The sequence below is a fragment of the Podarcis bocagei genome, assembly GCF_964188305.1.
Source record: "Podarcis bocagei genome assembly, chromosome: 8".
In the NCBI taxonomy this organism is placed as follows: Eukaryota; Metazoa; Chordata; class Lepidosauria; order Squamata; family Lacertidae; genus Podarcis; species Podarcis bocagei.
The window spans coordinates 35,982,023-35,995,980 of NC_138133.1; the positions used below are offsets into that span (position 1 = coordinate 35,982,023).

Here is a 13,958-nt window from a genome sequence, read left to right on the forward strand (position 1 = left end):
AGGTTGGTAATTTATTTCAACAAGAGAAAGATAACACTTTCTGTGCTTAACTTTCCCTCTGAAATCATTGAGACTTAGCTCATAGCCACACCATACCCTGAAAGCACATTTAATGCACTTTTAAAGTGCTTGGCATCCCCCCAAAAGAACCCAGGGAATTGTAGTTTGTTAAGGCTTTTGGGAATAGTAGCACCGTGTGGTATAAGCTATGGCTCCCAAGATTTGTTGGGGAAACCATGTGCTTTAAATGTATTTATTTTTTAAAAAATAATATCCTGCTTTTTACCATGTAGGTCTCTAAGCGGCTTACAGCAAGAAAACATGCAATATACAATATTTAAAAGATAAATGGAATCTCCAAATTTTAATACTGAAATTAAAATCTCTAAAAAGTAAAACATCTAAGAAGCATTCAGAGTGAAAAGCCCTTCTGAAATAAACCAGTTTTGACCAGGTGCCTAAAACTGAAAAGGGACGGTTCCTGTGCAACTTCTTGTGGAAGCGTGTTCCATAGAGCTGAGTCCACAACACAGAAGGCATAACTCCTCCTTGACATGAATTGAGTCTCTTGCCTTCTATGAAACCACTAGTAGTGCTTGACCTGATGATCTTAGTGATCGACTTGGTGGGAACAATGTAAGCTGGTCCTTAAGGTATCCTGGACTGCAGTTATTCAGGGCTTTGTACCTTGAACCTGGGACCTTAACAGTGTTTAATTGGGTGGCTTGTGTCCTTTAACATCTTCATTCCAGACTGCTTTAAGTCCAGACCAGGGCCAGATTTAGGTTTGATGAGGCCCTAAGCTACTCAAGGTAATGGGACCCTTTATGTGTCCAGCTGTCCTTTGTCAACAACAAATTGCCACTTTTTTGTGTTGAATATATGCTATATGGTAATTTATGGACCTAATAGGTATCTAAAGCCATTTGCAAAATAAGTTTTTTATCAAAGCAATTGTTGAACTGAAATACAATTAAGAAGAAGTATATTAATAGTGAAATGCAATTAAGAAGAAGTATATTTTTGGGGTAAGCTATAGCTTGTTTAGCTTAGACATAAATCCGGCACTGGTCCAAACCTAGAAACCCTAGACTCATAGAATTGGAAGGGACCCCGAGGATCATCTTAATCCAACCCCCTGCAATGCACGAATATGGAACTGCCCCATACAGGGATCAAACCTGCAACCTTGGTATTATCAACACCACACTCCAACCAACTGAGCTATCCACATGCAAATCACTTAGTGTGCATGTAGTCATAAAGTAAAGCCTGTGGGACAACTAATTTGAATTAAGTGTAATTGAAATGCAAAAAAAAAAAAAAAAAAAGAAGAAGAGAGAGAAAAAGTGATACAGGGAATATAAGCAAACGAATAACTTTGGATTCTACAGACAGGCAAGTGTGTCTGGTTTCGCTCTCAGCTGCATTAGTCTGTCCATTACTTAAATGAGTGAGATAGCAGGCCTGTCCTCCAGGCACAACATTCCAACTTGTATCCCATTAGGCTAGGCCTGGTCATTTTGTTATTTCATTCCCATATACATAGCAACCTCTGGGATAGGGGATTAGCCTGCCACAGTTTATTTCTGAGGAGTCGGGCTTTCTAAATGTGTCCACTAGATAGCACAATAAACTTTCTTTGTCTCCAGTTGGGAGAAAGAAGGGGGGGGGGAGAAAACTTTCTCTCTCTCCCACCCAAAGAGCCATTAGCCTTTCAGGCTCAGAGTAATGGTGCTTCAGGAAAAGATCAAAGTTTTTCAGATAAGTATTCCTTTACACAATGTTACTGACACTCCACTTTGTAAACAGTTTTTTTCCCCTCTTCCTTTCCCCCTCCCCCCTTTTTTTGGTTAAAAAGAACATATAAACATGCCAAGTGAGATAGATAGACTGTCACTTTTTTCCTTTTTCTTTCTTGCTTTGTATGTGAGTTAACTGCTCAGTGAATATCATGGTTGGGCTGTACTGATATAAATGAACTCAGGCCTGTCTTTTGTATAAACAGTCAAATAAAAAATGAAGGGCATATGAAATAATGCCAAGCACGACTTGTGTTTCAGGAACATTGTTTCAAACTTTGATCTCTCTCCTTTTTTTAAAAAAAGGCCTTTGAAGGGAAAGGGCTGTCTTGTCCCTTGGAAAAGGAGAGTCTGAACTAGCAGTGCTGTGTACTAATAAAAAACTTGATGCAGATAGACTTTTTTAGGTTCTTCCTTTAAACAACAGAAGCCATTCTTTAGAAGCAGCCAAATGTAGGTTTTCAGAGTGGACATTAATCACTGGTATATGAATGTACACAGGGGACCTGCAACAAAATTTTGCAGTGCTTCTTCATCTCCTAATAAGAGTGCTTCTCCCAGACAGACAGACAGACAGGCCTTACTCCATGATACCCCAGTTCATTATACCTTCCCCTTTTGACCTTCCCTCAACACTTCATGGGTACAACGTACGCTCAGTGCTCATTGCACTGGATTTTGGAGGATTTGGTCCATTAGGGGTGGTTTGTTCGTTTTTTAAAGAGTTATCGTACTTCTGTAAACCTGGGCATTTCACCAAGCAAGCGGATCTCCACCTCATCCCAACACAATGATATTCACTGGCCCTGTTCTGACTCCAATTCTGTCATCATTCACCAAATAATTTTCCTGTTAGAGAGAGTTATGCTGGGGAATCAATAAAGTCAAGAGATATGTGACAGTCCTCCAGATGTTGATAGACTCCATCTCCCATCATCCCCAGCCAGCATGGCCGATGCTCAGGGATGTTGGGGGTTGTAGTCTAAGAACTTATGGAAGCATACATATTCCCCACCCCTATGCTATAGCATACTTTTCTTGGTACAGGCTGGATATAAATGGAGTTCTTCCAAGTCCCATGTATCTTATGCCATTTAGCACTATTTATTCAATATATATATATTCCAACTAATAATACTTAGCACTTTAAAATGTTCAGAGTTATTTGTGTTATCAAATGCAGGACTTGATTCAATACATTGATTTATGTAAAAACTTACATGCCACTTAAATTTCACAAGAAACTCAAGGTGGCTAACAAATCAAAACAGCACACACTGCTAAAATATATCACAATTCCCATTCCGTAATGGTTTAATAAGGAGTGCTAGAAACTGGACCCTGTCTAAGCAGGTAAAACATTTGCACTCAGTAATCTGCATGATGAAATACCGCCCCTCTCTTGCAATAAAGCATATATACCTATTTTCATTGACAGCTATTGTAGAGTATGGCACAGCCTGTCAAATATGATTGGACTCCAATGTGCAGGTTTTATATCAACTGTTGTCTTAGCAAAAATCTGAACACAGATAAATGCAAATGCTAATTTGCAAAGACGTTCCTCCAAAATATTAACAACTTCAAAAGTTTTGAGATAGTTGTTAAGTATATTTAAATAATCACAGTATGCTTATCACATAAAATTATGTATAGCATATAGTATCATAATCTTCTTTTCTTGTCTTTATTTTTTTAAATTTTGCAGTAATATCCTGGCCTATTTCACCAATGCATATCTAGGGAAAGAGATATATTACATTTTTAAAATAGAAGAAACTCCTCTTTTAGGAGGTTTATTTTTATCCAGTTTCCCCGTTTCCACAACCCAACTTTGCTTACAAGCATAACTAATATACTTCTTCATTGGGGTGTCTGATCTAATGACAGACTTTTTGCTAAGTTCCGTAAGAATATTTCCCCTCCCCAGTGCCAAAGAACATAACTGCTGAGTGAGCAAAGCATGAACTGACTTCTCACTATGAGGACTTTTCCCAACCAGTTTGCAGCCTTGAGAAAAATAAATGAGCTGGATCATCTCAGTTTAGTCCCCAATGAGCAGTAGCAGTAGATCACTTTGCAAAAAAAACTACCCACACATAATTTGGCACCGTTGATGGAAACCTTTGTGGCAAGAAGCTCAGGGCTTACACATCTGAGATAGTGTGCAGCTAAAAAACACCTTTTGACTCCATCCATGCTGAGTGTTTCCTGCATTACAAGGATGGACAGTTTGGGGCGACTGAGATAACAGTGTAATTGTAGAACTGTTGACTTCTCTCGCTGCTAAGTGGGCACAAAATGGCTTGTTAGGTCCTCTCTGTTTCAGGGCTGTGGAACTTGTGGCATTCCCGATGCTGTTGGACTCCAGCTCACGCAGACAGTTATACACCAGTTGTCGTCCAACAGACCACCCACCATAGTACAGATGAAGCAGATCTTCCTGAGGGACCTTGTTGGCTGTTCTACAGCCAGTGGATTGTCGCTTGGTGGTGTAATAGGGGCGTGTCTTCTCAGTGATAGTATCCACCCACTGCAATGCCCTCCCTAAGATAATTTGTGAGATGAAGACCTCTTTAAAAAACTTATGTGTAAGTATCCTGGATGGGTATAGGCACATCAGGAGTTGGTTGTGGAGCCACCGGTGAGCCCTCCTCCTGGCACAGGCTATCAGCATCTATATAGCAGAAAGTTGGGGAGGAATCCAATTTGGTTTGCATTTAAAGGCGAATCTACCTAATTTGCCCCAAACAATGTGAGAACTAAAACAGTCATCCTTCAAAGTTCACACTTCTCTGACGTTTGCAGTGCTTTTCCTCTAGCCAAACAATGAGCAGAAAATTAATATGCTGTGGTGACGTGTCCTTGCAAATGTTCCTACTAGTGAAAACAAAACAGAAAATCCCATTGTTTTAGAGAATTGCCTTGCAAAGGTTGTACACAAACATGTGCATCTTACAAGAAATTTGCATTAAAACGCTGACGAATTTTCCGAATAACTTTTTTATATATAAGTAAACAGGCAAATTGAGGTAGAAATGTGAATAACTGAATTTAAGGTTATAAAAACAAACTGGGATAAAACAAAAATGACAGATTCCCCACCCAACTGCAAAGCAAACGAGTACAGTAAGGCTACTGAAGTACCTGGCCAAGCCATAGTAAACATTACGTCACGGCCACTGCAGTGGTTAAACGCCATCTCTATAGCTTCAAGCACTGGGACATAACATTACAAAGAAAGTGAAAGGATTTATAGACTGCGACCGGCAAACAGGTCATGGGCAATGGGAAAAACAAAACAGTTGTTCAACCCTTGTTGAGCATTCCCGGGCATCCTCCTTCAGCCAGCCCTCCTCCTTCAACTGGTCTACCAAGGGGAAACCGTAGCCCTGATGGAGAGAACATGGATATATACATTCCCGGTTGGTGATGCAGGCTGAAGGAATCGGACTTTGGGACAAACAACCATAAATCAGGTCTGTCCTGATTAAATCAGGCATAGCTGGCAAGTAAGTTATTAGCCGCCTGTGAAACTAAGTGTGATACAGATACACTCAATTTTGCTGTGTCTCTCACAGTTGTGATGGGAAACAGCTGCAAGACCCAACAAAGAGGAAGGGGGGAGAGAGAAAGGAAAATATATGCTGGGTTTCAGATTCAGAATCCTATGTTGTCTGTATTCCCTTTCACAAAAGCTTTTCGATTCTGCTATTCTCTTCCTGACAATTACTCTCAGCAGGTGGGCGGGGTCTATTCAAGATGAATGCACTATTGCATCTATAGTACATCTACCAAAGAGAAGGAAAAGTCAGAGAGCAAGAAATGCAAGGGGGGGGTTGTTTGTTTTTTGTTTTAGTAATGCGCAAAAGGTAAGATTTAACACCAGTTGGAAAGTTAGGAACTGAAATAACAGATGTTTAAATGTCTGAAAATGTTAGAACTTGTGGAAAGGAGATACCAGAATTTGGCAAGGATCATAACTAGATCACACAAAGAGTTCATGTTATAAAATTTAGGGTTGCCATATTTCAAAAAGTAAAATTCTTGACACCCACAAAGTTGTTGAGATTTAGAAACCCACCGAAATTGTTGAGATTTTCTTTGGAATTGTTGTGCTTTTTAAAAAGCTTTTGGAGCTGTTTCCGCTGTTTCTTCCATCGCGTTGCCATACATCCCTCCCCCCCCCCGATGCCATTTTTTACACCCGAAAACCAGGACGTCAGGAATTTTCCTATACAATTAAGAATATTTGCAAGGATTTCTGTCCTTCAGCTGCTACAGGGGAGAACATGTCTATACTTACAAGAGGAACACAAGTGTTCTGTGAATGGGTATATGGAAGGTCAAATTCATGGTAGCTTGGGTCAACCTCAAAGATTATATTTATATGGTTTCCAAAAAAATGATTTAATGATGGTAGTTGTAGGCCAAGATCTGGGGGCCAAGATTTGAAGAACACTGGTCTGCAGGGCTGATCTGCAGGACTGCATGAGCAGGCTGGGCCCAGACCTATGCACATCCATTATAACATCTGCAAAGCGCTCCCATATTGCACACCCGGAGGGCTCTCCACAGACATTACAATGGATGCATGTAGGTCAGGGATGAAGTCTGCACCAGCTTGTAGAATGTCTGAAAAGGACTTAATGTAGTTTGGATTTTGCTTCTTTTGGATTAGGGGTTTCTTTTCACCTTTCTGATTTGCTGCTGTGTTCCTGCTAAAAAAAATATATTAATTTGCTTTTGTTGTCGGTCACCTAGAGCATGCCATGTTGTGCTAAGTAAATAAAATACCTTGACCATTTTTATATATATATATATATATATATATATATATATATATATATATATATAATAGTTTACTGCCTCATATGTGCTGTTCCATCTGTTTATTCCCTGGAATGTGGTATTTTCGTCATTTTTCTGTTGTTATTATTTTCATCTCCCTGCAGTGGGTAATGGGGGTATTTTCAAAACAGAAAAGAAACGAGTTAGAAGTAGCTCTTTAACGTTGCTTAGGAATGCGTATAGGTGCTTGGAACATGCATTAATCATACGATTACAGTTTCCTAAGAATCCTAGGCGCACAGGTCTTTTACGCATGTATGGCAGCTGGATTGACAAGACAGACCATGATGGCTCCAAAGGGTCAATAAAACATGTGCCATGAAGGATTTACACAATAGACAGTAATGGCTTCTTTGGAGCTGTTACGGTCTATTGGGTCAATAATAATCCACTTTTTAAAGAGTGCCAAAATATGAATTTACGCAGCAGGCCACACTGTCTTCTGATCTAGCGGATAAATGATATGAATTATCAACATTAGTGCCCACACTACTGTGCTCACCTAGTGATTTGAGTATAGGTGCACCGCTGAAAATGATGCACGTTACAAAAGAACACCTGGCATGATGCAGTGACTGTTTTTAAAGTCACATTAATTTCATAGTTAAGCATGTACTTCTCTCTTCCCCCACCCATTGAGATCTATATTTGTTTCTTTAAAGTATACTTATACTTTCCTTAAAAGGTTCAAAACTTTCTCAAGGCGGTTTACAAAACAAAAGCAGGAAACAACAGAATACGTAAAAAATATAATTCACTACAACAACAGCATTAAAATAACACACCAAATAAAAAGAAAGGTATCAGGAACAGTTAAAACTATAGACTATAAAATCAGCATTAACTAAAAGCAGACTGAAACATTCAGGTGTTTAAGGTCTGTTTAAAATAGTCAAGAGTCAAGGAAATAGGCAAATCTCCCATGGCAGGGTTTTCCATAAGAATGGGGCCAACACAGAAAAGAGTCTGTCTCGTGTTCACCAGTCTGATAGATCTTACCAGCAGGCACATGAGCCCAGGCAACCTCACAGAAGTGGAATCAGTTCTTCAGACAACCTGGTTCCAAGATGTTTACAGTTCTATAGATTATCACCAGCACTTTAAATCGGGTCGGCAACTCATTGGCACCCAGTGAACTGGTACAAACCTCTATACTCAACTCTTGCTAGATCATGGCCACATTGTATTTCCAAGACTTGCAAACAAAATAATTCTTTATGAAAATTTGTCACTCAATCCTAGTATTATTAACCATGACACTAACACAGTGCAAGTAGCTGAAGGTAGATCAATTTTCATCATTAGCACTTTGATCGTAAATGGAAAGCAATTCCAACTGAATTCGCTGAAATGTTTTTCTGTGTTATTGGTGAAACTATAGGTAAGTTCATAACACCCACTTTCAAGGTGACATTGGCCCAGCAAGCTGAAATTTCCCTTATTAGGTTCATCAAGGTTAAAGTTTGCATTCTATTGAAATTCTGTTAATTTTTTTTAAAAGCATAAGTGAGGGATGCAAAAACCCTTACCTGGAATATGAAAAGAAGATGTGTGTGTAGATAGATAGACAGACAGACAGACACATAGACAAATACTTTTGCAAGGTGGCCAGAGTCCCTCATCCAGCACTTTAAAAGTATCTAAACTGCACCATAGTTTGGTGTCATTCCCAGTGGCAATTTGAGCAGGGGGTGGGGCAGGGGAGATGGTTGCCCACTTAGCATTGGCTATTTCAATTTTTGTGTGTGAAGGGCTTTATTCCTGCAAGCTGCTAAAGGATCTGATCTCCTTAGTGCTATTTTTTTAGGGATGGAAATGGGTACCAGAACTCACCATGAATGCCTCCCTTGTTCTCTTATTGTGGCAATGGCGCCCACCTAAGAGGTGTTGGAACTGAGTTCCAGCTGAAAAAAAGCCCTGGATCTTCTGCATATTTTTGAGGCTTGCTACTTTTCAGCCTCTGTTATCACAGAGTTGTTTTCCAACAGCATGCACGTTACAACCTGCTTTTTTCAGCAAGTTTAAGCAGCGCTTTGCATTTTGGTGGTGCAGGGGTTACGTTCAGGAAAAGAAAACTCAAATCCCACTTGCACATACATCAATCTGTTGCGTGTGGGTAATGGAGCTTGCTGGATTGCATCCTTCAAGGATAGTAACCTAGTAAAATACAGACCTTGACTTGCTCAGCAGAGAGCAGAGAACAGATGACAAGAAAGAAACACCAGGATCACCCACTATCCCCCCCCCCACTCCAGCTGCCAAATCACCTGCCTTTGCGGTGTCTGTTTTTAGTGAGTATCTTCCATCTACAGTATTGACTGGTTTATCAGGCAGCAGGTATCTCTATCAGTCTATCTTGAATTGTTATCCAACTGAAGATTAAACACGTCTGCCTCCTCCTTGTGATTTTCAGTCTTCACATCGCAAAGTTTTCAATCAAATTTCAGCGGTGTACATTTAGCTTAGAGAACTCCGAGGACTTATCTTGCTAAAGCAGGTGATTTAGGCCATATTTACCTTGTACAGTTCCAAGATATCGCTACCTGCTGCATTTAGGCCTTGGAATGATTTCCAAGGCCTTCCCACCCAGCCTCCTTTCAGTTGCCTTGCCTCTCCACAGCCAGGCTCCCAGCCAGTGCCGGATTTATGTATAGGCTAAGTAGGCTGAAACCTAGGGCCTCTAAATCTAGGGGGCCTCGCCAGCCCTCCTGCTCCCCAGCTGGAAGTCTCTCCTCTCTCAAAATTGTAAACACAAGACTTCATGCAAGAGCAGGGCAACTCAGGCCCAGCAACTATGAGACTCAGGGCTAGCCAGTGGGGCCCCATTTGAAGTAGTGGGGTGCAACTTGATTTTTTTTCTGGGCCCAAGTTCACAGCCAAAGTCTGCAAAATCTTATAAATAAAATCCATCTAGATTGCCCTGGTGCAGGGGCCCCCTTAGGAGCGGCCTGCGGGGCCCAATTTGGCCCAATTGCATTAAGGTCAGCACTGGTGAGACTGCACAGGGGTTGGACTGACAAGCCCTGCACCTTCTAGGTCCCTGGTATCACTATTCAGTGTACAGACTCAAGGACTTGTTATGGAAATAAAGAGGGGGGCACTTATTGGAAATAAGTTGACTGAACACCCCCTGACTGTTGACTGAACACCCCCTGCCGTGCAGATAATGGAGAAAGCTCATAAATTGTATCCCTTCTGGGATCCTGGCCAACTCTATTATGCTGGTGTAAACCCTGGTGCACCAGAAGCACAGAATAGCAGCGTATAGAATCCACTCATACGTCAGCAACTGATAAGACTTGTCAATCAGTTCTTCCAAAGTCTTCCTAAATTATAAATCTCCAAAATGCAGACCAAAAGAGAGCTGGTCTGGAAAGAGCAAGGCATACAATGGGCACCACCAGTGAAAAGGCCCTGCTCCGTGTAACTCCTGCCCTGTCATTTGATAGAGTGCCCACTTGCCCTCCTTTTTGACATGGAATGCTCTCTATTGGAGTCTCCAGGTCCTGTACAAAGACCATAAGAAGGGAGAACAGGGACCTAGAAGTTCCCAACAGCTGTTAAGCAAACAAGCAAGCACACAGGTCACCTTTGTCACAGTCAGGACGCCTGAAAATTGTATTATCAACATACACAAGCAGAAAAGTTGTTTTCCTTCATTTGCAAGGAATCGTACAAAACAAAGTGGAACTAAGAAAGAAAAGTTCCAGGGTGGCAACAGAAAGCAAACTAAAAATGCTTTTGCAGTTCATCAAAACTATCCAGCAATATCAAGTTATAGGAAAACTGGTGCTATTAATAGTAATCCTTCTAGTTGGTTAATTGGTTCGGCAACTTCCATACACACGACATGTGATGCTAATTGTTTCCCCAAAGAGTTAAATGATAACTAATCAGAGGCAGCTAGAGAAGAGCTATGAGATTCAGGTGAGGGTCAGATGCCTTGTCAATCCCAGCAGGTATATAAGAGGATGACCTGGCCTGCCCAGGCCTCCGGCTCACTCCCAACAGACACTTTTTCTGTTTTACCTTAAGTCCTGCCACCTGGAAGCGTTGGAGCACTATCCGTAATCTGACGGCAAAGTCCTCTCTCGACGATGCGGTGATCAAAACATCATAAAAAAAAGTGTGACTCCGGGGATGTCTTTAAGTAGACGGTCCATTAGGCTCTGAAATAACCCTGGGGCCACGCTAACTCCAAACTGTAGGCGCTTGACCCTGAAAGCACCCCTATGAGTCACGATTGTCTGGGCGTCTGCGGTGGCCTTGTCAAAGGTTAGCTGCTGATAGTAAAGGTAAAGGTAAAGGCACCCCTGCCCGTACGGGCCAGTCTTGACAGACTCTAGGGTTGTGCGCCCATCTCACTCAAGAGGCCAGGGGCCAGCGCTGTCTGGAGACACTTCCGGGTCACGTGGCCAGTGTGACAAAGCTGCATCTGGCGAGCCAGCGCAGCACACAGAAACGTCATTTACCTTCCCGCCAGTAAGCAGTCCCTATTTATCTACTTGCACCCGGGGGTGCTTTCGAACTGCTAGGTTGGCAGGCGCTGGGACTGAGCAACGGGAGCACACCCCGCCGCGGGGATTCAAACCGCCGACCTTTCGATCGGTAAGCCCTAGGCACTGAGGCTTTTACCCACAACGCCACCCGCGTCCCTTAGCTGCTGATAAGCTTGCGCTAAATCCAGCTTCCCAAAGATCTTGGCTCCAGCCAGGGTTGCTAACACGTGGCTCACCACCGGAACCGGGTACACGTGGTCCTGTAAGGCCCACTTCAGGGTGCATTTGTAACCGCCACAGATACGGACTGAGCCGTCTGGCTTAACCGGTGTGACGATTCGGGTTTCCCAGGTACCCGAAGCTACCAGCTCTAAGACACCTTGGAAGACTAAGCGATCAAGCTCCTCATCGATCTTGGGTTTAAGCAAACGGGACTCTACGGGCCTTAATCCAAATGGGTTGTACTATGGGGTTGAGCCATAGGGAAATCGGGGGTCCGTTATACAGGCCCAGGGTTCCATCGAAGACTGATGGAAATTCCTGGCAGATCGATTTGAAATCTGCCCCAGGGGAAATCTGATTAAACCCTGAAAAACCTAAGCCTCTGGCCTGCCTAGGCCCCTTTTTCATCTAAATCTGGCCCTGCTCCTAGCCAAATAAAGATTTAGAGGAGTGGGGGGAATGACTGCAACAAAGACCTGACTATCAGACATCTGTCAGTTTTCAGAAGACTTATCCCAGTACAGCAACCTTATGTTGTTCATTTTGAAAACGAAAACACTGTGCACCTATAGACAGCATTGTTCTAAACACCTTCCTCATTAATAATCTTTTGAACGCAGTTATCACAGCTGTGATTCGGCTCATGAATCAGCCTGACTATAGGGATGTCAGCTGTGTGCACACATTTTTGAAGTTGCAATGGATTCTTTAGGAAGTTGTAGCATATTAAGTGTACTGAAAAGTAAACACCTCCATGTTTGAAATAAATTCATCAGGAAAGTGGGGGGGGGGGAAGGACATCATTTTTAAAGCAACATGATCAGATATAAATGATGGTCAAGCAATGAAACTTTGAAAACTCACATAGATTTTACAGCGATTTAAGTGGGGGGGTGGACCGATGCGCTGCTAGTTATCCACTCATTAGGCCTCGATGATTTGACAGCAACGCCCATGCAACTTTATGGAAAAGGAATTATGGTGTCAGAATACCATGCAACAATGCTTAATTGGTCTGTGGAAATGGTGGTGTGGAGCCAAACTGAAACACAACCCCTCACCTCAGCTACCCTGAGAATTGGCACTGGCTCTGAAATCTGGGCCACTTTCACATTACAAATCTTAAGCAAAACATTTGGAGAGGGAAAGTAATTTCTTTGGAGTCTCAGGCCTGGGTATTCTTGTGCTGTAGTTGCATTAAGCACGGAAGGATGCTGGTAAACTCCATGGCAATCTGTAACTTGAGTTCTGTGGGTAGACCGCTGTTTACGCTGCATGCTTCATTTGCAAAATGTTCACTTACTTCTTTGACTATAAAACTTTGCGAGGTTTCATGAAGTTCCCGGGCTTTAGTCATTAGATGGGACATCTGAGCTCAAGCTGAGCAACACTGTAAATTCAGTTTGGGTTTCTAGTAAATTTTTGTGGAATATGGCTAGGCAGACCCTTCAAGTGTCCCTATTTTTCAGGGTCAGTTCCAGATTTACAAAAGCTGTCCCAGTTTCTGATTTGATCCCAGAATGTCCTGCTTTTCCTTATTTTAATTGATTAAATGTTGGAGGTTCTGGAGTTATTCAACCCCTGAGCCATTCAAAGACAGTCTTTATACAGAATGTGCTTTTTTAAATAATGTTTTATTATGTTTTTATATATGTTGGAAGCCACCCAGGGTGGCTGAGGCAATCCAGTCAGTTGGGCGGGGTATAAACAGTAAAATTATTATTATGGAATAGGACATCCCTATTTTCATTGGAGAAATGTTGGAGGATATGGATAGGAAGAAAGCCGTAGGAGATATGGGAAGGATCTCAGGAATCAGTTAATCTGACTGACAACATCTGTGAAGTTAAGAGCCATTGTCTTTGCATTTCTTTATGAAATTTTCTCATGTGGGGTTGTAGTCAATATTAGTCTTACTCAGAGTAGACCCACTGAAGATAATGGGCATCACTAACCTAGGTCCATTGATTTCAATGGAAAGGATTTGCCTCCCTGGAGATTCCACTTGTGCAACAGGGCTTTCCCTCTCTCCTCCCACTGCCCCCCCCCAAAATAAAATTGGCTGAAGAGATGTCAGGAGAACCTCTCCAGGGAGAAGAGATGGCCAGTCATTCCATCTGGTAAGATGAAATGCTTTCACAGATGGAACAAGCAGAAGACTACACATAATGGGACTTTGTTGTTTAGTCGTGTTGTTGTTGTTGTTGTTTAATCGTGTCTGACTCTTTGTGGCCCCATGGACCAGAGCATGACAGGCACTCCTGTCTTCCACTGCCTCCCACAGTTCGGTCAAACTCATGTTAGTAGCTCCGAAAACACTGTCCAACCATCTCGTCCTCTGTCATCCCCTTCTCCTTGTGCCCTCCATCTTTCCCAACATCAGGGTCTTTTCCAGGGACTACTCGGAGTATAACTCAGTTGCATATAAGCCATGATATTGGACTTCTGGTGAATTTCCAGAAGTGGCTTTTCCGTTGTCCAAAAGATCACATAAAACACACAAATTATCAGGTAAGGAAACATCAGGAAAGTGGAATAAAGTGCTGTCTGAATTCAGCTGTAGAGTGGACCTATTGAAATTAAT

The 13,958-nt window shown here is 42.1% G+C and overlaps 1 long non-coding RNA gene across 1 annotated transcript; it reads right to left on the reverse strand.

Annotated features, from left to right (window-relative positions):
• Window positions 1-3,000: 3,000 nt before the first annotated feature.
• Window positions 3,001-9,360, reverse strand: LOC308593235. Its single transcript, XR_014010875.1, has 4 exons — window positions 9,171-9,360; window positions 6,669-6,751; window positions 5,887-6,036; window positions 3,001-4,682 (listed from the first exon to the last, which is right to left on the reverse strand). It is a non-coding gene; the product is annotated as an uncharacterized lncRNA (long non-coding RNA).
• Between the last annotated feature and the right edge of the window lie 4,598 nt (window positions 9,361-13,958).